The following is a 22,071-nucleotide window of genomic DNA, read 5'->3' on the forward strand; positions in this document are numbered from 1 at the left end:
GAGATGCTGTTTAGACGTCTTTTGGCGTTTTGAGTGCGCGTTACATGCAGACGGGAGCGCGCATTGAATTTCCCGGGACGCGCAAAGGTTGACAAGATTTTTGTAATTATTTTTTAATTGCTACAATACAAACTGTTAATTGGTCAAATGTCATTTATGCACCATTTCAATGTAGCATACAGTAAAGGGTTGTATTTGTGCTGTCAATCGATATTGTCATACTTTCACATCAAATCGCTAAAAATCATAACAATAAACTGTTAATTGGTCAAATGTTGTTTACGTTTCTATATCATTTCAATGTACCATACAGTTAAAAGGTTTTATTAGTGCTGTCAATCGATTTTGTAATACTTTTGGCAAAAAATATGTAGAAAACAACATAAAAACAGCATATTTTAAATATTTGATTTAATGAAGGCCAGTATCACTGAAACCAATACTTTTTTTTTTTTTTTTTTACATTTAATAGGCGTTTGAAAATGTAAAACTTTTAATTTAAGTGAACTTAAAAACAATCTTCACATAAACCCATTGTAATAAATGTCACATTTAGCTGTGCCTTTAATATATTGGCCCAGTCAGACCAGTTCATTTTTACGCGTCTTGCTAAAATGCACAAACAAAAATTATTGTTTTCCTTGTTTTTGACCTGTAACCTTGTAAATAGTGCTTTAGGATGTCCAGGTTGGTCTAAGAGGTGCAAAAAAATCAATAAAGTTATCAAACACTTCAGTTTTCAATGCATAACTGATAAATTGGATATGGATTAATCTTTATTAAAGCTACAAAAGTTATTCAGTCATGAGCAGCGAGTGATTTCTGTTGTTTAATTAACATTAATGATTGACAGGTTTATTAGGCTGCTGTCACTTTAAGACCTGACGCGCATCTCACGCTATTTTCTCTTAACTCTTTACGTTCATTTAACACTTTTTAACTAATTAAAGTCTCTACTTAAGAGGATACTTAACGGGAATTATGGTTTTAAAGCACTTGAATGGATGATAGCGTGATCATATATTGTATACAAAATGGATGCCAGGAAAAAAATCGGATGCGCCATTCATTATTTCAACAGTTAATTTTGACAGCCCTAGTTTTTATACATACAAAAATGAATAAATGATGCACAACAAACTTCCATATTCTGTAAAAAAAAAAGGTTGCATTGCTTCCAGTTCAGGTCTTTTGTATGAACTTCATTAAATATTGAGCCATTTTACTCTAGACACCTGTCCATCATATATGCAGATATTCCTCTTCTTATTCTCACCAGCATTTTAATATTGAAATCGAATAAAATTGCTTACCTTAAAAGTCCATAGATATCGGCGTCAGTTCGTACTGCCGTAAACACCTTCTCCGTTAGTTCACGTGTCCTTCATCATAAAGCCTATTTCATTTCACAGCGATATACTTTTACCATAAAATATAGATTTTTACAAGAAATACAAATTATTATAATTCATGGCGAAGTGCATCCTAATTCTCTCACATTTCGTTTTTCTTTTAATTTAACAAAACAATTTCAGTGTAGCATCTCACTAACGCTCTTAAAGGGCACATTAAATCAGAAAGTGAGGTTTGTGACCTTTAGTCCATGAGTCTCTGAGCTCGTCTACACGCCGCTGTCCTGCTAAAGTTGTCTTCTTAATTTACTTCCAGCATTTAAATGTACAAACAAGTTTTCTCTCGTCCTGGAAAACTGGCCGGTAATATCGATGACTCATGTTGTCTGCAGTTTTCTTTTCGCCCAATCAAACGCTCTGTGGAATGAGAATGCCCCGCCCCCTGAGGTCACCTGACACAGATGTGACACTAACGCCTGGTTCAGATTACACGATTTTGACTCATAAAATCTTGTCGTGTCGTGTCGTGGACAAGAAACATGTCGAACTACACGCTGCTTTCGTGCCGTCACGCACACACACACACTCACTCACTCGCACACACACTCTCGCTCACTCACTCGCACACACACACGCACGCACACACACTCACTCACTCTCTCACACACACTCACTCGCCCACACACACTTGCTCACTCACTCACTCACTCGCACACACACACAATCACTCACTCGCACACACACACACTCTCGCTCACTCACTCGCGCACACACACACACACACACACTCACTCACTCGCACACACACACACTCTCGCTCACTCGCGCACACACACACTCTCGCTCACTCACGCACACTAACACACACACACACATGAGATATATATATATATATATTTTTTTTAAATTAATAAAATATTAATATTAAATACGTAAAGATGAAGGGATATTGTGTTCATCAACCCGTTCCCGGTAGATGCTGTTGAAGTCTCGCTGAAGGGCCGGCGCTGCATGTCACCTGCGCGTCATTATACACCTTTTCATTTTATACGTCCATTTTAAAAGTCTCTACTGTGTTCACATCAACACACACATACACACATCACCACATAATACACACATCAGTGTGGCCTTTTTACTGCGGTGCTTTTGCATTGTCTAAATCAGGCCGTCATCTGAGCTGTTGATGGACACTTCATTAACACTGACCTGTTTGTGTGTGTGTGTGTGTGTGTGTGTGTGTGTAAGCCATTCAGAGTTTAATGTACACAGTTCTTATGTGAGTGTTGTTGTGGTGTTTAATGACTTATAATAATGTTTATGGAGTTGCAGTTGCAATCATTTAGAAGGGCTAACAGGACCATGTCAGACTGACTGGCAGCATCTCCTGCTACACACACACACACACACACACACACACAAACTCTCTCTCTCTCTCTCTCACACACACACACACACACACACACAAACTCTCTCTCTCTCTCTCTCACACACACACACAACCCCTAAACCTACCCATCACTCTCTCACACACACACACACACACACACACACACACACACACACACACACACACACACACACACACACACACACACACACACACACACACACACACAACCCCTAAACCTACCCATCACACACAGAAACACACACACACACACACACACACACAAACTCTCTCTCTCTCTCACACACACACACACACACACACAACCCCTAAACCTACCCATCACTCTCTCACACACACACACACACACACACACACTAACCCGACCCCTAAACCTACCCATCACACACAGAAACACACACACACACACACACAGAAACACACACACACACTCTCTCTCTCGCTCTCTCTCACACACACACACACACACACACACACACACACACAAAAACACACATACTCTCTCTCTCTCTCACACACACACACACACACACAGTGCAGCGGGTCAATAACATTGGGGGTCTTGGGTACTGAGGTATTTATGTGCAGCGCTAGTTGTTTATCAGACTCTAAACACACGACAGCGGAACCTGGGAGAGAGAACGAGAAAAGAGGAAGAAAGTCATGAGCGTCTGATCTGAACATCTGGTGGGTTTAAAGTCATCTCATGATTTCTGCAGGACCTCGTCAGGAGTGTGTTGGAAGCGAGAGCATGCGTGTGAGTGTGTGTGTGTTTACTGAACTACAGTTTGGAGACAAATTTGGCATGAATAGGAAATTGCTACAGTTTTTTCTTCCCAATTGGACTTGATTTTGTCCATTGGGAATTGATTGATTGTTGTTGTTTGCTAATTGCTGTGATCTCAAAGCGGTGCACGCGGCATCAGAGAAGAGCTGTCATTGCATTCATGTTTTTGATTAAAGATTGTGAAATAATGATGTGCATGGATAAATATATAGCATTAAAAATCAATTGTTGTTTTTGATTTAATGATGATTTTATGGTCAAAAGCATCGTTAGTCATCTATGGTCGCAAGTTCTGTCGTTATCAGCAGTTCAACGAGTCGGTGTTTCCCGAAACCATCACTCCAAACACACAACGCTGCGATGCTGTTTGTGGATGCTCGTTGGAACGGATCAGAGTTTCTTGTTTTATAACGTGGACTAAATAAATCTTTACGATTTTTTTGCGACTAATTTGTGGACTCCGCCCACACGCTGTTCTGATTGGCTGTGCACTCGCCGCGAGACTCCGCCCACACACACTGTTCTGATAGGCTGTGCACTTGCCGCGAGACTCCACCCACACACACTGTTCTGATAGGCTGTGCACTCGCCGCGAGACTCCGCCCACACACACTGTTCTGATAGGCTGTGCACTCGCCGCGAGACTCCGCCCACACGCTGTTCTGATTGTCTGTGCACTCGCCGCGAGACTCCGCCCACACACACTGTTCTGATAGGCTGTGCACTCGCCGCGAGACTCCGCCCACACACACTGTTCTGATAGGCTGTGCACTTGCCGCGAGACTCCACCCACACACACTGTTCTGATAGGCTGTGCACTCGCCGCGAGACTCCGCCCACACACACAGTTCTGATAGGCTGTGCACTCGCCGCGAGACTCCGCCCACACACACTGTTCTGATAGGCTGTGCACTCGCCGCGAGACTCCGCCCACACGCTGTTCTGATTGTCTGTGCACTCGCCGCGAGACTCCGCCCACACACACTGTTCTGATAGGCTGTGCACTCGCCGCGAGACTCCGCCCACACACTGTTCTGATTGGCTGTGGGTTTTATCTGAGATTCACCCAAAAATTAAAATCCTGTCATAATGTTCTCATCCTGTATGCTCTTCAGTGAAACTCAAATGGAGATATTTAGCAGAACACACAGTACCAGGTGCTTTTTTTCTTTTCTTCCTTCAGATGAAATTGTGACTGTGATTTTTGGCTGATCTATTCCTCTAATGATCTCTCACACTCTCTCCTGCATCTCATCATCTTCACAGCAGGTTTTGCAAAACCTCCGTCATTTGTTCCACAAAGGGAGACAAATGTAAAAGATATGCAAATGTGTGCTTACTGTTTCCTGGAGCCCAGAGGAGAGAGAGTTACTGTTCGCAGCTCAGGAGACGTAACACCGTTCACTTCATCTACTTTGTTTCATACGTTTCTCCTGAGGAGGAATAAAAAGAGTTAGTAGTTGTACGAGTGAACATGGAGCAACTCGGATCATTTGATGAGAAATGTTTGAGCTCATATTGAGAGTCTGATGATGTTGAGAGCCGTGTTTTTTCGAGTCATTCAGACACTACTATGGATTTGATTAATATTACGAATTTTTTTATTTTCTGTTTTCATTTTAATTTTAGTTACTTCAAGCAATTTTATCCAGTTGCGCTCCATTTAATCTCATTTCAGTCTTGGAATAATTACTGAGATAATAAAGTGTGTGTGTGTGTGTGTGTGTGTGTGTGTGTGCGAGTAAGTGTGTGTGTGTGTGTGCGAGTAAGTGTGTGTGTGTGTGCGCGACTAAGTGTGTGTATGTGTGCGCGAGTTAGTGTGTGTGTGTGTGTGAGTCTGAGTTTGTGTGAGTGTGTGAGACTGAGTTTGTGTGACAGTGTGTGTGAGTGTGTGACAGTGTATGTGTGTGTGAGTCTGAGTTTGTGTGACAGTGTGTGTGTGTGTGTGTGACTGAGAGAGAGTGAGTGAGTGAGTGTGTGTACTTGTGAGGGCCAAACTAGACCATAGAAAATATCATGATGTCCTTACTAATATAGTGAAACAAAAATGAGTGTGTGTGTGATTCAATCTGACAGTAAAGGAGGAAAATGATACAGTTATTTTCCCACGAGCGTGACCCCAGAACCAACAGAGGCAAAAAAAAAACACACACACACACACACACACACACACACACACACACACACACACACACACACACACACACACACACACACACACACACACACACACACACACACACACACACACACACACGCTACTCTTCATGACATTCAGAGCGGACATACACACTCCTCTCCCCCACGGGCGTCTGTCTTAAATGGCACACGCTGAGGTGGCGAGTGTGTGTGTGTGTGTGTGAGCAGTCAGTCTGTTGACACACTCTGGTGATCTCTCCGCTTGTGCGACACAGCGCGTTTGAGGGATTTTTCTACATTTCACATCTGATATTCTCTGTGCAGAACTCCAGAGGCACAAAACGCTGTCAGAAACGAGCTGATCTGACAGGACAGTGTGTGTGTGTGTGTGTGTGTGTGTGTGTGTGTGTGTGTGTGAGGCCTGGAGGTTACTGTGCATCAGTGAAATAGCAGAGCAGTGGTGAGCTCTCACTCCCGTTACATTTGCACTGTAAGGCTTAATGCGTAGAGATGATAGTTCCACACACATCCGCTTTTGTCCAATCTGTAAATGTTCATTTAAAGGAGCAGTTCACTGAAAAACTAACATTCGAAACCATTTACCACAAACCAAGACTTTCTTCAACAGCCGAAAAAGGCAAACAGTCACCTGACCTGATCCGTCAAGCTCCAAAATGTCATATTAGCAATGAAAAAAGTTAAAAATGATCTACATATATTGTATAATACATTATATTTAAGTAATTATTCACAAATAATCCACTTGTGTCTCATCTGTTACTCATTTAAAGGAACAGTTCACTGAAAACCAAAAATGAGTTTACTCACGTTCGTGTCGTGATCCAACATGTCAAATTAGCAACAAAAAAGTTTAAAATTATCGAAATTTATCGAGAAACTGACTGAAATATAAGTCATTATTCACTAATAATCCACTTTTGTCTCAAATTAGCATCTTTTATCATTCATTTAAAGGAACAGTTCACTGAAAAACTAAAATTAATTTACTCACATTCATGTCGTTTCAAAAACCGATGAGATGGCAAATCTTGTCTGTCAAGATCCAATTAGCACACACTATTATCATACAATACTCATATATACAAAAATATATATTAATTTACTCACTTTGAAATGGCAAAACAGTCACCTGACTTGATCTGTCAAGATCCAACATGTCAAAATAGCACAAATTTATATATATATATATATATATATATATATATATATATATATAGTGATGGATAGAACTGTAGTCCATTACTAAATACAAATCCCTTTTGTATTTTAATTTTAGGTAATATAACCTGACTACTATTAGATTACTTTTGACCTTACTTTTAGCATTAACTTATTCATATAGATATGAATAGAATTACGTAATCTTCTAGATTACATATAATCAGTTAATATCCAGCACTGATTATATAATCCAAAATCGCCAATAATAGATTTGGAAGGAAAACAGATAATTGACTGATGATCTTACAGACTGTTTAATATTAGAGATAAATAACCTCTAAAATATAAATTGTGTTATTATTGACTGAGAGAGTGAATACAACAAATCAGTAACACTTTACAATAAGATTCATTAGTTATGAAAAACAGATCCCAGGCACAAATTTTAAATGAGGAGAAGGATAAAGTTAAAAAGCCTTTAATAAATATGGCTTACGTCATTTTAAAAATACACGAGCCAACATGTTAGTATTAACTAACATGAACTAACGATGAGAAATACACATGTTACTGTATTTATTAATCTTTGTTAATGTTAGTCATAATAATTGTTTGTTCATATTAGTTCACAGTGCATCTTGCATTAACAAGATTTCAATAAAGTATTAGTAAATGTTAAAATAATAATGTTGAAATTAATAAAATGCTGTATAAGTGCAGTTCATGCTAATGTAGTTAACTAATGAACCTTATTGTAAAGCGTTACCAACTAATCTATACAACAAATTTGGATTATTATTAATTTAACTAGCTACAGCTTCAACATTTCTATAATAAACATTAAATATAATATTAATCAAGCAATTTCGCTGCTATTGCGCACTTACAACAAGCAACACTCATTTCCTAACATCGAGCACCATGTGATCATTTCAATCCTGACCTTTCCTTTTTGTTGACGACAATGACATTAAGGAGCACGTCACATGACTAGATCCTCGAATCGAATACAAACAACTCTAAATGAATGTGTTTCTACAAGCCTTTAAAAACAGCTTCTGTCTTTCATCCTCACGACTTTCCCTGTTTAAACAAATTGAACGCGCTAGCGCCGTAATTCAGTGAACACAAGCCAGCCGAAACACGAGAGCATCTTTCCAGTTACTCAAACTATAATCAAATCTGAGTTCAGAGATCGCTTTTACAATGTGCAGAAGCTGCGGCGTGATTTAATTTTGCCTGCACACTTCGGTCGGATACTTCATCCCTAACTAGTGCGACATCAGAGGAACCACATTTGGAAAGCGACGGGATTCTGGGAGAGTGTGTTTAGATTCAGAGACGCCTGCTTTACATCTTTACACCCGCAGTGTGTTATACAAACACGCTGAGAACGCAGGTTGGGTTTCAGCGCTTGTCCTCTAGAAACCGAGAACACTTGAGTTTATCAAACTCAGAAGGCAATCGAACTGTCTTTAAATTTGATTATTGATAAGCTCGGGAGATCGAGTACAGACACGGTTGCAATAAAGATGTGTGTGAGAGAATGTACAACTGGTGAAATGATCAATAAGACTAGGCTCATCTGTGTAAGTGTAATGCCTGGTTCAGATTACACCATTTTTTTTGTCTGTTACGATAGTCACGGTGTCAGATTACAGGAGTTTGACTCCTAAAATCTCGTGTCGTGGACAATTAACATGTCGGACTACACACTGCTTCCCGAACAGTCATCGTGTGCCGTCACACACACACACACACATATATACCCACGCACTCACTCAATCACACACACACACACACACACACACACACACACACACACACACACACACACACACACACACACACACTCTCACTCTCGCTCACTCACTCACACAAACTCACTCACACACACACACACACACACACTCTCACTCTCTCTCGCTCACTCACTCACTCAATCACACAGACACACACTCTCGCTCACACAAACTCACTCACAAACACACACACACTCTCACTCACTCACTCACACACACACAAACTCACTCACACACTCACTCTCGCTTGCTCACTCACTCACGCACGCACACACTCACACAAACTCACTCACTCACACACACACACTCTAACTCTCTCACTCACTCACTCACTCACTCACTCACACACACACACACACACACACACACACACACACACACACACACACACACACACACACACACACACACACTCTCGCTCGCTCACACAAACTCAATCACTCTCTTGCTCACTCACTCACTCACGCACACACCCACACACACACACAAACACGCGCACACACACTCACTCTTGCTCACTCACTCACGCGCACACACACACACACACACACACTCTCTCTCGCCCACTCACTCACACACACACTCACTAACTCAATCACACACACACACACACACACTAACTCTCGCACACACAATCACTCACACACGTACTCTTGACAGAACCCGTCGTGGAGGACCGAAAAAAAAACGACACCCTACGTCAAACGCATCGTGCATTAAATAATGTTAACAATATTTTAAGATTAATAAATACTGTATAAGTGCAGTTCATTATTAGTTCATGCTAATGTAGTTAAACTAATGTTAACTAATTAACTGTTATTGTAAAGTGTTACCAACAAATCAAATGCATGATGGCGGCAACAAACAAAAAAGTGAGTTTCCTTCAAACGTCTAAACTATTTTTTTTAGCTTGGGTTGAGAATGCAGGTTTTATGTCTGGATTTCAGCGCTTGTCCTCTAGAAACCGAGAACACTTGAGCTTATCAAACTCAGAAGGCAATCGAACTGCCCTTAAATTTGATTATTGATAAGCTCGGGAGATTGAGTACAGACACGGTTGCAATAAAGATGTGTGCGAGAGCTCTAAAACTGGTGAAATGATCAATAAGACTAGGATTTGGACTAGGATCAGTGTTGGTCTTAAGTGTGTGCGATTAGACCGTCTCTCCGGCATCAGTATTCATGGCCGGCGTTCATCCTTCATTTAAAGTGCATAAAGTGGACTAACAGCGCTGGACACGACCCAACACAAGGTCATCAACCCAGTTTTCCCAGCGCGTTTACACCAATCAATACACACACACACACACACGTAAGGTAGATCCGTCTGGATCTGGCAGGATTCCTGTCTGGATATTCTGCCTTACTATCCATCTTTTCAAAATGAAATGAGATTCAGAAATCTTCAGGCCTGTAGCATTAGGACAGATTGTCCCGAAAGTAAAGTGAAGGAGACGCCGTGTGAGACTGAAGCACTGAGGACAGATTACAAATACATGCTCTTAAAACATTCACTAAACTTTCTGGTTTAGGAGCGGTTCACAGCCGAGGAGACCGACGCTCTCGTCAGGGCCGTAAAACACAGAGAAGTGACATTGGGGATGATGGAGAAACACACACACATTAGCTTCGGTTAAACAGGCGTATAATAATTTGGGTAAATGTGTAATCTAGATTTATATTTTTTCACATCTTCACGGACACAACAATGATTTCCCTCGTGTGTTCATATATTTCCTTGTAATAATGTATGATTTGCAAAAATGAAAACTGCTGCGTCCGTTTAGAAGAGAGAATCAAAGTGTGTGTGTTGTTCACACGCTACATAATGGCCAAGCACGCGCGCTTAAAATAGCATATGACTAACGCGCGGCGCCGCTGTCTTTAGACTGGGTTTCTCCTGGTCAGTGGCGGAGTTGTTTTCTGAAACTGCAGAATATCACCAGGGAACGTTTGCGCCGGGACACACTCCTCTTTACACTGAACCGCCCCCCCGAGCGCAAGTTCATTCCCTAATTTACCGACGTGCGTCTGTGGAGGGAAAAGTCCGCTGTGCGCGGGGGCAGAATAGGAATGATGCATGCTTCGGTGTACAAAGTCAATTGCGCTGGGTGCACGATAGCGCCCCATATGTGGCACCGTACTCAGGGGCACATACATAAAAATCCCATATACGGGTCTGTAGTCACCGTACCGCTCAAAAGGTTAATCATGCGGCGCCCGAGTGCATTTGACCGGCATAAAATCGGCATATGTGATCACGTGAAAATCGGCCAATTCCGGTCACCAGCCGATCAATCCATGCATCTCTACTTTATATTAATGGCACGAAAGCTGCAAAGATGCTAAGATTCGAGCTTGATGCACGAGATGATTTATGATGAGATATGATCAATACACTCAGAACCATACAAACGAACAGCTGTTGTCGTGTCTCGGTGCAGGTGAACCAGTAGAGAACAGATGGACTTGTGTGTTTGAGTGGCTCGACAGGACGGCAGACCCTCCTGAGACACAAACACAGAAACATTTAGATTCCTCACACACTCCTCCGTTCTAATTACACAAGCCTTCTGATGCGCCTCTTTCCAATTATCTATCTGCTAGCGATTTATCTCTTTCTATTTCTCTCTCCATCTATTATACCACCACACCGCTCATTACGGGCAGAGAGAGACGTGTGACGGTTCGACCGAAGCAACTTAGTATTTCACCTGGAAAAGGTGATAATGAAAAGATAAAACACAAGGGTTCGATGTAGAAATAAATGAAAGGATGTTGACCCCTGCTGACTTTACTGCAGGCTCAAATCAATTCAGCTCACTGTAAATGAACACGCTTTAAAGGAACAGTTCAAAAAGTGGAAGTGTACTCACCTTCGTGTTATTCCAATCCTGCACGACTTTAGTTCTTCTGTGGAACACAAAATCATGAATAAGTAATGAATTAACTTTATCGACTACTTTAAGTCTTTAGAAGCCAAATAAAGGGGTTTTCACACCGGGTTTTCGTCTTTAGTTTGATTAGTTTAAAGGGGTGGTTGAATATGATTTCACTTATCTAACTGTAGTTAGTGTGTAATGTTGCTGTTTGATCATAAACAACATCTGCAAAGTTACAACACTCAAAGTTCAGAGCAAAGGGAGATATTTACTTTTAAAGAAATCGCTTTTTAAGGACTACAACAAACGGCTGGTAGGAACTACACAACATTCCTCACGGGTTAGTGACATCACCAACCCTAGAATTTACATAAACCCCGCCCCCTGAACACGATTTATAGATTATAAAGACAGAATATGCTAATCAATGACTAGAAGATAACCACATAAACTACATAAATTCATCAACTAACCATTCATGAAATGTCCTGTTGCTTCTACATGTTGTCACTTCTTCTCGAGTCTATCCATCTTTCTGACTCCAGTTTGAACATAAACGGCTAAACGTTTGTGTGTGTGTGTGTGTGAGGTAAAAGGACACAAGCTGTTGTAGCTCCGCCCCCTGTGCCAGGAGCAGCAGCTCATTTGCATTTAAAGGGAAAGACAAAACAGTGCGTTTTTGCTCACCCTCTAAAAGTGACAACTTAAACATGCGATATAAAAATATCTGTGGGGTATTCTGAGCTAAAACTTCACACACACACTCTGGAGACTTATTTTACATCTTGTGAAAAGTGCATTATACATCCAGGAAAGGTGTGGTAAATGAATTATTACCAGAGCTTCTTTGGCGAATGTGCCAAAATACTAATTAAAAAAATAATTTTGCCAGGCATATTTACCTTTCTGGAGCTTTGACAGGTTGTGGCAATTGTAACATTCTTCAAAATCACTCCATTTGTGTAGAAAAGGCCTGTGTGAATGTGATCAGATTTACACAATAACATGCTCTCAGTCTTTCGCTCTTCAGTGCATTAACAGAGTCGCTTGGCTTTGATACAACAGAGAAAAAATGAATCTCTGAACGGCTTGGGGAGACGCCAGGGGCGGCAGATTGTTCCTGTAACCCCAACAACCCATTGACTGAAAAAAAAACAGGAAAGGTCCCAGGATTGAACCTTGAGGGCCCCCATACCCGGAGGAGATCACTTTTATCATCGACTTTTATTACATGTTTTCTGTACAAACACCATGACCGGCTCAATAACTCATGAGCGAACAGATGAAACGATAACGGGAGGCAAGCCTCAGTTTGAAACAATATTCTTCACTACCAAACATGGTTTAAATAAGGAGCAACAGCAAAGATTCACCCTAGAGACAAAACGATCAGTCCCGCAACAACTGAAGCTTGTGTTCGCTCTAGACATTAAAAGCAAAACTGACTTTTCTTTTTGGCTCTGAAATGTTAGTTTTACTGCATGGAGAGTAAAACTGAGATATTATATTCTCCACATATAGAAAATGTATGTACACAAAGAACTGTAGGTGAAATTACAATAATATTCTTAGTTATATGTACAGTATCATCTTTGTCTCAGATGTTTCTCTCCCAAAATTCATACAAAGAAATGAAAACAGACATCAATAGTTTATAAAGTGCTATAGGAGAAACAGTTGAAAGATTTGTCTTTTTTATGGGTCGCGTAAAGTACGTTGTAGTTTAAATAAAATGCTGTTGCGAATTGTCACTTCTTTGAGGTCTTAAGACGATGCTTTAGTACAGAGCTAGTGACTGAGCTTAAAAGGGGCCGAAAACTTCTTGTGAGTGAGAAGTCACTTCACTTCAGAAGTCCTTTATTAATCCCCGGAGAGCCGTGTGGAGCACTTTTATGATAAATAGATGCACTTTTATTATGGATAGATGCACTTTTATCATAGATAGATGCACTTTTATCATTGATAGATGCACTTTTATCATTGATAGATGCACTTTTATCACGGATAGATGCACTTTTATCATGGATAGATGCACTTATATGATGATAGATGCACTTTTATCATGGATAGATACACTCTTATCCTGGATAGATGCACTTTTATCATGGATAGATGCACTTTTATGATGATAGATGCACTTTTATCATGGATAGATGCACTTTTATGATGATAGATGCACTTTTATCAAGGATAGATACACTCTTATCCTGGATAGATGCACTTTTATCATGGATAGATGCACTTTTATCATGGATAGATGCACTTTTATCATGGATAGATGCACTTTTATGATGATAGATGCACTTTTATCATGGATAGATGCACTTATATGATGATAGATGCACTTTTATCATGGATAGATACACTTTTATCATGGATAGATGCACTTTTATCATGGATAGATACACTTTTATGATGATAGATGCACTTTTATCATGGATAGATGCACTTATATGATGATAGATGCACTTTTATCATGGATAGATGCACTTTTATCATGGATAGATGCACTTATATGATGATAGATGCACTTTTATCATGGATAGATACACTTTTATCATGGATAGATGCACTTTTATCATGGATAGATACACTTTTATGATGATAGATGCACTTTTATCATGGATAGATGCACTTTTATCATAGATAGATGCACTTATATGATGATAGATGCACTTTTATCAGGGATAGATGCACTTTTATCATGGATAGATGCACTTTTATCCTGGAAAGATGCACTTTTATCAGGGATAGATGCACTTTTATCATGGATAGATGCACTTTTATGGACTTGACTGCCATTATAAGGCTTGGAAGAGCCAGGACATTTTTTAATATAACTCCGATTATATTCGTCTGAAAGAAAAATGTAATATACACCTAGGATGACTTGAGGGTGGGTAAATCATGGGGTAATTTTCATTTTTTGGTGAACTAACCCTTTAAGACGATGCTTTAGTACAGAGCTAATCTGACTGAGCGCGAAGGGCTTGTTCATCTCGCTTAAAAGCCCCCCAGAGGCTCGTCCCCGGGGTTATTGGCCTCTGAATTGTGTTTCACTCCGGTGACTTTGAGAGATCAGCGCTCTGTTCAAGATCACAGACATCCGCGGCTGAGCGAGGGACTTTGAAAAGCTCTGATGGTATCAGGTGTGCGTGTTTCTCAGGCACTGGAGAGTGTTTTCCTCTTCCTTCTAATGAAATATCCCAGCCATGTGGTTTTGATTGGTTTCCACGTCTAATTCAAGCTTTTATCTCTTTGGATGAGCACACGTACGGAACGGATTCATGAAAGATTACTTGATAGCGTGTCTTTTTGTAGTTTTACCAAACATCTTTTGTAGACATTTTGTTTTGTTTGAAGATCTGCGCTTGCATGTCACTTCAGCGTGTTGCACTTTCGGTTGCATGTTTTTGCTCACCAGATTACATCTGTTATTTGTAAAAAATAAAAAAATCATTTTGAAGGGATTTCACTGCTTTCGTTCAAGTTCTTCGTATGTGCCGGCTTATTGTGGAGCTTGTAATTACACCATTAGTGTTGCTCTGAAAGGGAAATGAAAGCCTTCAGCCAAAGAAATTGCATTAAAACGAAATGGCTAGAAATTTACATCACAAACAGACAGCGGCAAAACACTGCACTGTTTCTAAAAGGCTTTCTGAAAACACTAAAACACTGTAGTCTTGCTGAAATTATAGTTTGTGACGTAAAAGAGGCCATATGCCTTTTTACAAAGTCTTGACGTTGTTTTCAGGCTCTACTAGAACATGTTTTCCTGCTTGAATGTTGATTATTCTCCTCATATTCTCCATTGTTGCGGCTCCTCTCTTCCCAGTCTGTCAGTAACGCTCTGTTTACTTCCTGTCTCTATAGCTATGTTTCCATCCACACGTTTTAATCTGAATTAAGTGATATCGAATGAAAAATGCCTTAAAAATGCCTTATATAATTCGATTGAATTTCATGAATATCGACTCAAATGAAATACGTTCGGTCTCATCGGATTTTATCTTGATCGATATACGGCTTATGCGATAAACGCTGATGGAAACGTTATTTGCCGAATAAATAATGAATTGCATTTTGTCTAGCAAAACTTTGTTCGCAAATGTTGGCTTGAATGTTGTGCGATTCAGGGCGAAAATGAATGGAAACACCTTAAAATGTCTCAAATCAATTCGATATACCAATTTGATCGCAAAACAGGATGTGACGTCATTACGCACAGGTTTTTATTCGCTTTAAAGCCGTTGAATGGAAACACACTTTCACCCACTTTATTCGCATGCGTTTTTTTTACCGAACTTCAGATAATTTGATTGACAAGTGGATGGAAACTTAGCTTATGAAGCCCCTCCTTCTAAAAAGCACACTGTGCTCTGATTGGTCGGCTGGATCAGTGTGTTGTGATTGGTCGAGTGTGTTTGGGAAATGTCCCGCCCCTTACCATAACCGCCAGTTTCAACACACTACTAACTCAACCAGGCCCCACCCCTTTATTCTGCGTATTAATTATTATAATGAGGAATATTGTGACGTGTTCGTTCCCGGAAGAAACTCGAGACTACAATGGAGGCGTTTCAGGAGTTCAGAAACACTGACACTGATATAGAGAATAACTCCCGCTGGAGGGACGTTTTAATGCTCAAACACCAACATTACACACTAAAGAAAGATCAACATGTGGAAAAAAACTTCTGCTGTGGTTTCCGTCAGCGAATTCAGGACAGAACATAATGAGTTTATGATTTATCTGTATATTTGAGCCGTTCTGGTGTTATTATATCAGGTCAAACAGTGAACGCTCTAATACTGCAGTGTATGAGAGGCTCCTAAAAACCTCCACAGATCCAGAAGAGACTCAGTTTTCCACACAGCAGAACCTGCCAGCTCTGATTACCGGCTCAGTCCAGAGAACCGGTTTTGAGTGAGAGTCCCGGCGCTGTCACACTCAGAACCGGTGCTGGCATTTACATTTCCAGACAGCAGAACATCGCCCTGGGCCTGGAAAGCACCACTTCCAGTCTGGAGCTTGTGGAAAAACGGCCTTGTTATTCCAACGGCGTGTTTCAGTGTATCTGTACTGAATCAGAACAGGGTCGTTATCAGCGTATGAGATGTATGGTTTCAGATTTACAGATTTACATTAAACAATCAGGAGATCTTAACAGTAGCTGCGTTTACATGGACCCTTATAATCGGATTGAAGGCTCAATCGGATTGAAAAACCTTCATGTAAACACCTTAGTTGATCCGATTGAGCTCGATCCGATTGAAATTTCGATCGGATTGAAAGGGGTGGTTTATTCCTTTTGTAATCCGATCAAGAGAACATGTAAACACTTAATCGGACTGAAAACCAAATCTGAAAGGAATGCGCATGTGCAATGGCAGCTACCGAGTTTATACAGTACGATTGCGACTCGCATTGTCAATGGTATTGGTGCTCTCACCCATGGGCGTCAGTTTGGTTTGAAATGTGCTGGGGACTGAGACGCATAACTTTTTTCTTTAAACACTTGCATTTTCCTATCAACAGTGGAAACAACTTTAAATACTCAATCTTTTCTGGTCATACAGAAAGGAATAATGCATCAGTCGCAAGTACTTTTATTTGGGTAAACTCACAATAACAAGAAAACGTTGTGCTTTTGTAAAATAAAATAAAACAAACAGGGCGCGCTATAATTATGTCCATGCGTGAACTGGAGCGCGTCTCAATAATGAACTGAAATACAGTGTATAGCCTCAAAAATATGATGAATATTTCTATATAAAGCTCGAAATGTCCACTTCTAAACGAAAAAATTTGAATCGAAAGCAAATAGCCTACCGGCTGATTAGGCTGTAATCCATATGAAAGGTGCATTTCCACTTTAAAAGCGGAGATGTAGTAGATATGTTTGGAGACGACACTGATTTAGAAATATATATTTTATTAATAAACAATAAAAATGCCTCTATTTTTTCAGACATATTATCATTAGCCTGATTTTGCCGGTGCTTTGCGGCAAGATTTATGCATGTGCTTGAGCGCGGAATAGCCTAGGCTATATTCCTCCATGCACTCAGTATTTAAGCAGAAATTAATATAAACGTGAGAAAAAATAAAACGAGCTCCACAGAACATAAAATATTCATTTTATTTTATTTTTCGTGTTCGCATTTATGAGGAAAAAACGATGTTACGGACGTGACAGTTCTCGGTTACGGACGTGACTGCTCTGAAATCGGCACTAAAATATGCTTTAAAACATTCACATCCTCAATCAGAAAGCACAAAGCCTTTCTTTAAAGTGAATTTCGTTTTGTATTAATTGTATCTTAATTTTAATCAATGTTTCATCAACCAATTGCCTGGATTTAATAAATAATAAGTAAAGCAAATATATCTATATCGCGCTCGTCTCCTAATTAGCAGCTGAAGTACGTAAATGTTATATCTGATAAAAATAAAATAAAATAAAAGCAATGGTAAGAGGGTGGCTGTTATGCGCATCGTGGAACGGCGGCGGGAATCGTCTAGTGCACTGATTGTGCGTAACTGCGCATGTCTAAAACGATCAAATCAGATGTAAAGCTTGTGACATGTAAACGCACACATCAACCCGATTACTTTATTTGTCGTCCATGTAAACACCTTGTTCGGATTCTTTAATCGGATTGATTTCATTCGGATTGAGCCATGTAAACGCAGCTACTGACCGCACCAGGGTTATTATTGTTAGCTAACACTATTAGACATTAAGACGTATAAGACATTTCTGTTAATTGAAATAAATCTGAAATATAATAAAATATAAGTCACATGGGTAAATTTTTTTAAATTGAGATGTATACATCACATTAAAGTTTAATAAATAATCTCTCCATTGATGTGTGGTTTGTTATGATAGGACAATATTTGGTCGATACACAACTATTATAAATCTGGAATCTGAGGGAGCAAAAAAATCTAAACATTGAGAAAATCTCCTTTAACCTGTTAGCCTTCAGCGCCACTTTTGAAAAATCCCCAGAAATTGCATACCCAACCTAAAAAAGATTCAATTCATTGACCCTTCGTCCTAAAAGCTCAAGTATGGTCTCATTTGAAAGCTGACACCTGGCACTTTATTGGAAATGTAGAATGAATTATTGTCATAATGAAAAAAAAATTATGAATAGCTTCAAAGTTGTGTAAGTTATTAGAAATTTATTTTTATGAAACATCTTCATGAAAATTAAATTGAAGTTGGCCCGTCAGCACTCTAGAAATGCACTCCAGCTAAAGACACATGTCTGACCATGTTATATTTAAAATTTGAAGGTGATAAGTCTAAAACTCTGTATTTTGTTAAATGTTTTTCAAGATCATCTCAAATGACTTTATTTTGAATTGACTCTAAAATGCAAACTTGTGTTTATTGTCATCTATTAGCATCTATTCAGTCTATTGTCTCTATTGTTTTGTGGTGCAAACGAGCCCCATTCAGTGTCACTCTCTCCTGCTCACATTTACACCTTTCCAGCCGGCTTATGGCCATAAATATTATTTTCCTTTGTCTCCATTATAATCGCTAACGACTGGCTAATCACGGTGTTTCACCCCCTAATTTCTTTCATAATCTTCACTTCACATTTGAAACTGTATCAAATGCCTTTCTCAAATAAAGAAATATTTCAGTAAGCATTCCGATTTAGAAAAAAAATCATAAAAAATAACAGCTAGATGGCAGGTGCAACTAGAGAGCTAGCTAGCATGTTAGCTTAGCACACCATCAATACACGACAATTTATGAGATTAAAACCCTGTTTTATGCTCCAAACTTACTTTATAGCGCAAGTCGAGTGTTTTAAATAATCTTCTATGAGCTTATTTGGCTTCAGAAAAGAAAATCAGACAGAAAATAAATGAGTTTATGGTATTCTGCATGTTTGTAAAGTCTATATCGATTAGCATTGCATTATACATATAATCTATTATTATAAAAATACCTGACATGGCTCGAAGAACACAGGTAAATCAAATATCATTGCAATCATGTTTATTGTCTTCAAAACATCTTTATCTGCATGTTATAGCGATCTCTGAAAGCTAACGTTAGCTGTGTTTATGTCAGTGACGTCCTGGAAGGTCACAGGTTATTGTTCTTCTTCGTGAGCTCCCATATTTGGAAAAAACTGTGCATAGAGCGCCCTCATTCTGCTGTATGGATTGAAAACACAGTACATCAGAGTATCCAGCGCTCTTTATGTATACATCGACGCATTTGGATATAAATTCAATAAATATTATTCCTGTCTATAGAAATATGATGTAAACCTATGATAATATATCAATATTTCTCCAAATCTGCACATTTTTGAGCCAAAAGCCCTGAGGAACGTTGTTTTGTCACGCGTTCTCAAGACAACAGCACCGGAGTTTTTTTCTGAATGGAGCAGCTGACGCTCATAATTCATATTAAAGGTATCGACTCATTTTTTCATTACATAAATCCTGACACAAATTAAGACATAACTGTCACTATAAGTTTCTCAGAATACAATAGTGGTCAAATACTGAAACGTGAGACTTATATATTTTTAATGATGTATAGTTTGTCAAGGTAATAACATTAAATCTGATAGTAACTTTGAACTATTTAAAAAAAAAAACGCTTCAGAGCGTCCTCGCTCTGGTGAAGGCTAACAGGTTAAAGTTGTGCATTTATGTTCACGATTGTGCTGCATTCACTCACAAAAATACATGTTTTATATATTTACGGTAGGAAATTTACTAAATATCTTCATGGAACATGATCTTAATATCCTCATGATTTTTGGCATAAAAGAAAATTTTATAATTTTGACCCATACAATGTATTGTTGTATTGTCACGTATTAGTTGAAAAACCTAAACTAAACGAGTTGAAGTTGAAAGTTGAAGCACAAAAATTATTTAAAAAACTAAAACTGAAATAAAAATATATTAAACCTAAACAGCAATATATAAAAAAAATTAAAGACAAGAGCAAATAACGAAATTATTAAAAATTAACTAAAATTGACTAAAATTAACATGATTTTAAAATGTAATTAAATAACAAAACTAAAATAACACACTTACGTTTGTCTTCTGATGTCTAAACGGACGAATCTTACGAAACCTGTCAAGAAGAGTCACTTCTCACATAAAATCAAAAGACGTAAAAAAATATGATTAATAACTCATGGGAGCAAATGTTATAAATATATATATCTCAACATAACATATAAAAATAAGTTGAGCAAGCAAATAACACATGATTCAACTCATTTTTAAAGTCAGGTTAATATATTATATTGTATATGTTTTTATAATTGTATAGAGATAAAATGAGTTTCTTCATAAAGAAAATTAAGCATATATTAAAACCTGCATGTGATTTTGTCTTCATCACATTTACCCCAAAACTCACATTATTGAAATTATGTAAGTATTTATACATCACACATTATTTCAGAGAAGTTAATTTATGCTGAATAAAATTATAATTTATGCTAATTTAAAATATTTGTATTTCAGTAAATTAAATAATGTATTACAATAATTAGAATCACACACTAATTGAAAATAATTGAGTTACACAAAACAAAACATTTGCCTGCATTACAATATTGGGAATTTTGCCTAATTGTAATTAAATATAACAATGCAGCGACAACAAAAATCTACATACATAAATCCATCTCTTCATTTACTACAGTTTTCCTAAACAATCTGTATAAGAGTATCAGAGAAGAAGAAGAAAACATAGATATTTGGACATTTCAGAAGCTTAGTGCGCTTCAGAGGACAGAACCTGTCAAAACATTTAATTATGAATATGAAACTATAGAAATAACTGCAGCTTTAACATCATAACCTCATTTCCAGCTCTCTTTCTCTCTCTCTCTGTGCAGTTTTAAGAAACTTTCTTTTCTCCGAGTGTGTCTGAGATCTGACATGCACTGGAACGCAGTTCTGCATGTGTGTTTCTGTGGACGGTGAACTCGGATGCATGCGAGTGTGTGTGTGTGTGTTTGACAGCTTGAGGTCATTTACATATTCTATGCATACTGTGTCCACACTACAGAAATAGTATGTGCTTTTCTGCCTTGCATCTGTGTTGCTGATGACCTTGTTTGTGTATATCTCAGATTTGGCATCGATGTTGAGTGGTGACTGTGTGTGTGTGTGTGTGTTGGCGTTTTTTCTTCGTCACCGTCTGTTCACACTCCACCATCACTCAACAATCACCCAACCATAGCCATAAACCTGACAGCGGAGTGATCGGGATGCTCTGGAAGTGTGTTTTTGAGTGTGTGTGAGATCTCTTCCCCTTCTCATCTCTGACAGGCAGGGAAGGGCCATCGGTCACACATGTGTCCGGTGGCTTTGAAGTGTTTTCTGCCGTGTTAGTGGCCAGGAGGGCTTCATCGTCGTGATTTTCCCCCGGAGAGCGAGACCAGGCAGGTATACGGCACCTCTGCCAAGAGCGCCAGCCTCGAATCACATGCCTTATACGTG

General features: G+C 39.0%; 1 protein-coding gene and 1 long non-coding RNA gene across 2 annotated transcripts in view; one reads left to right on the plus strand and one right to left on the minus strand.

The window, feature by feature from the left end:
* The window catches only part of LOC307004619, a 73,537-nt gene extending 52,823 nt beyond the window's left edge, over window positions 1–20,714 (minus strand). Inside the window, exons 1-5 of the long non-coding RNA XR_013799081.1 lie at window positions 20,650–20,714; window positions 16,459–16,641; window positions 11,553–11,589; window positions 11,089–11,183; window positions 4,891–4,983 (exon numbers count right to left, since the gene is read on the minus strand). This is a non-coding gene — a long non-coding RNA (uncharacterized lncRNA). The remainder of the gene's footprint in view (window positions 1–4,890; window positions 4,984–11,088; window positions 11,184–11,552; window positions 11,590–16,458; window positions 16,642–20,649) is intronic.
* Window positions 1–22,071, plus strand: part of chrm2a (cholinergic receptor, muscarinic 2a) — a 109,443-nt gene that overhangs the window by 2,877 nt on the left and 84,495 nt on the right. The gene's annotated exons all lie outside the window — the stretch shown is intronic.

This window comes from Phoxinus phoxinus (assembly GCF_949152265.1).
Source record: "Phoxinus phoxinus genome assembly, chromosome: 9".
NCBI lineage: Eukaryota > Metazoa > Chordata > Actinopteri > Cypriniformes > Leuciscidae > Phoxinus > Phoxinus phoxinus.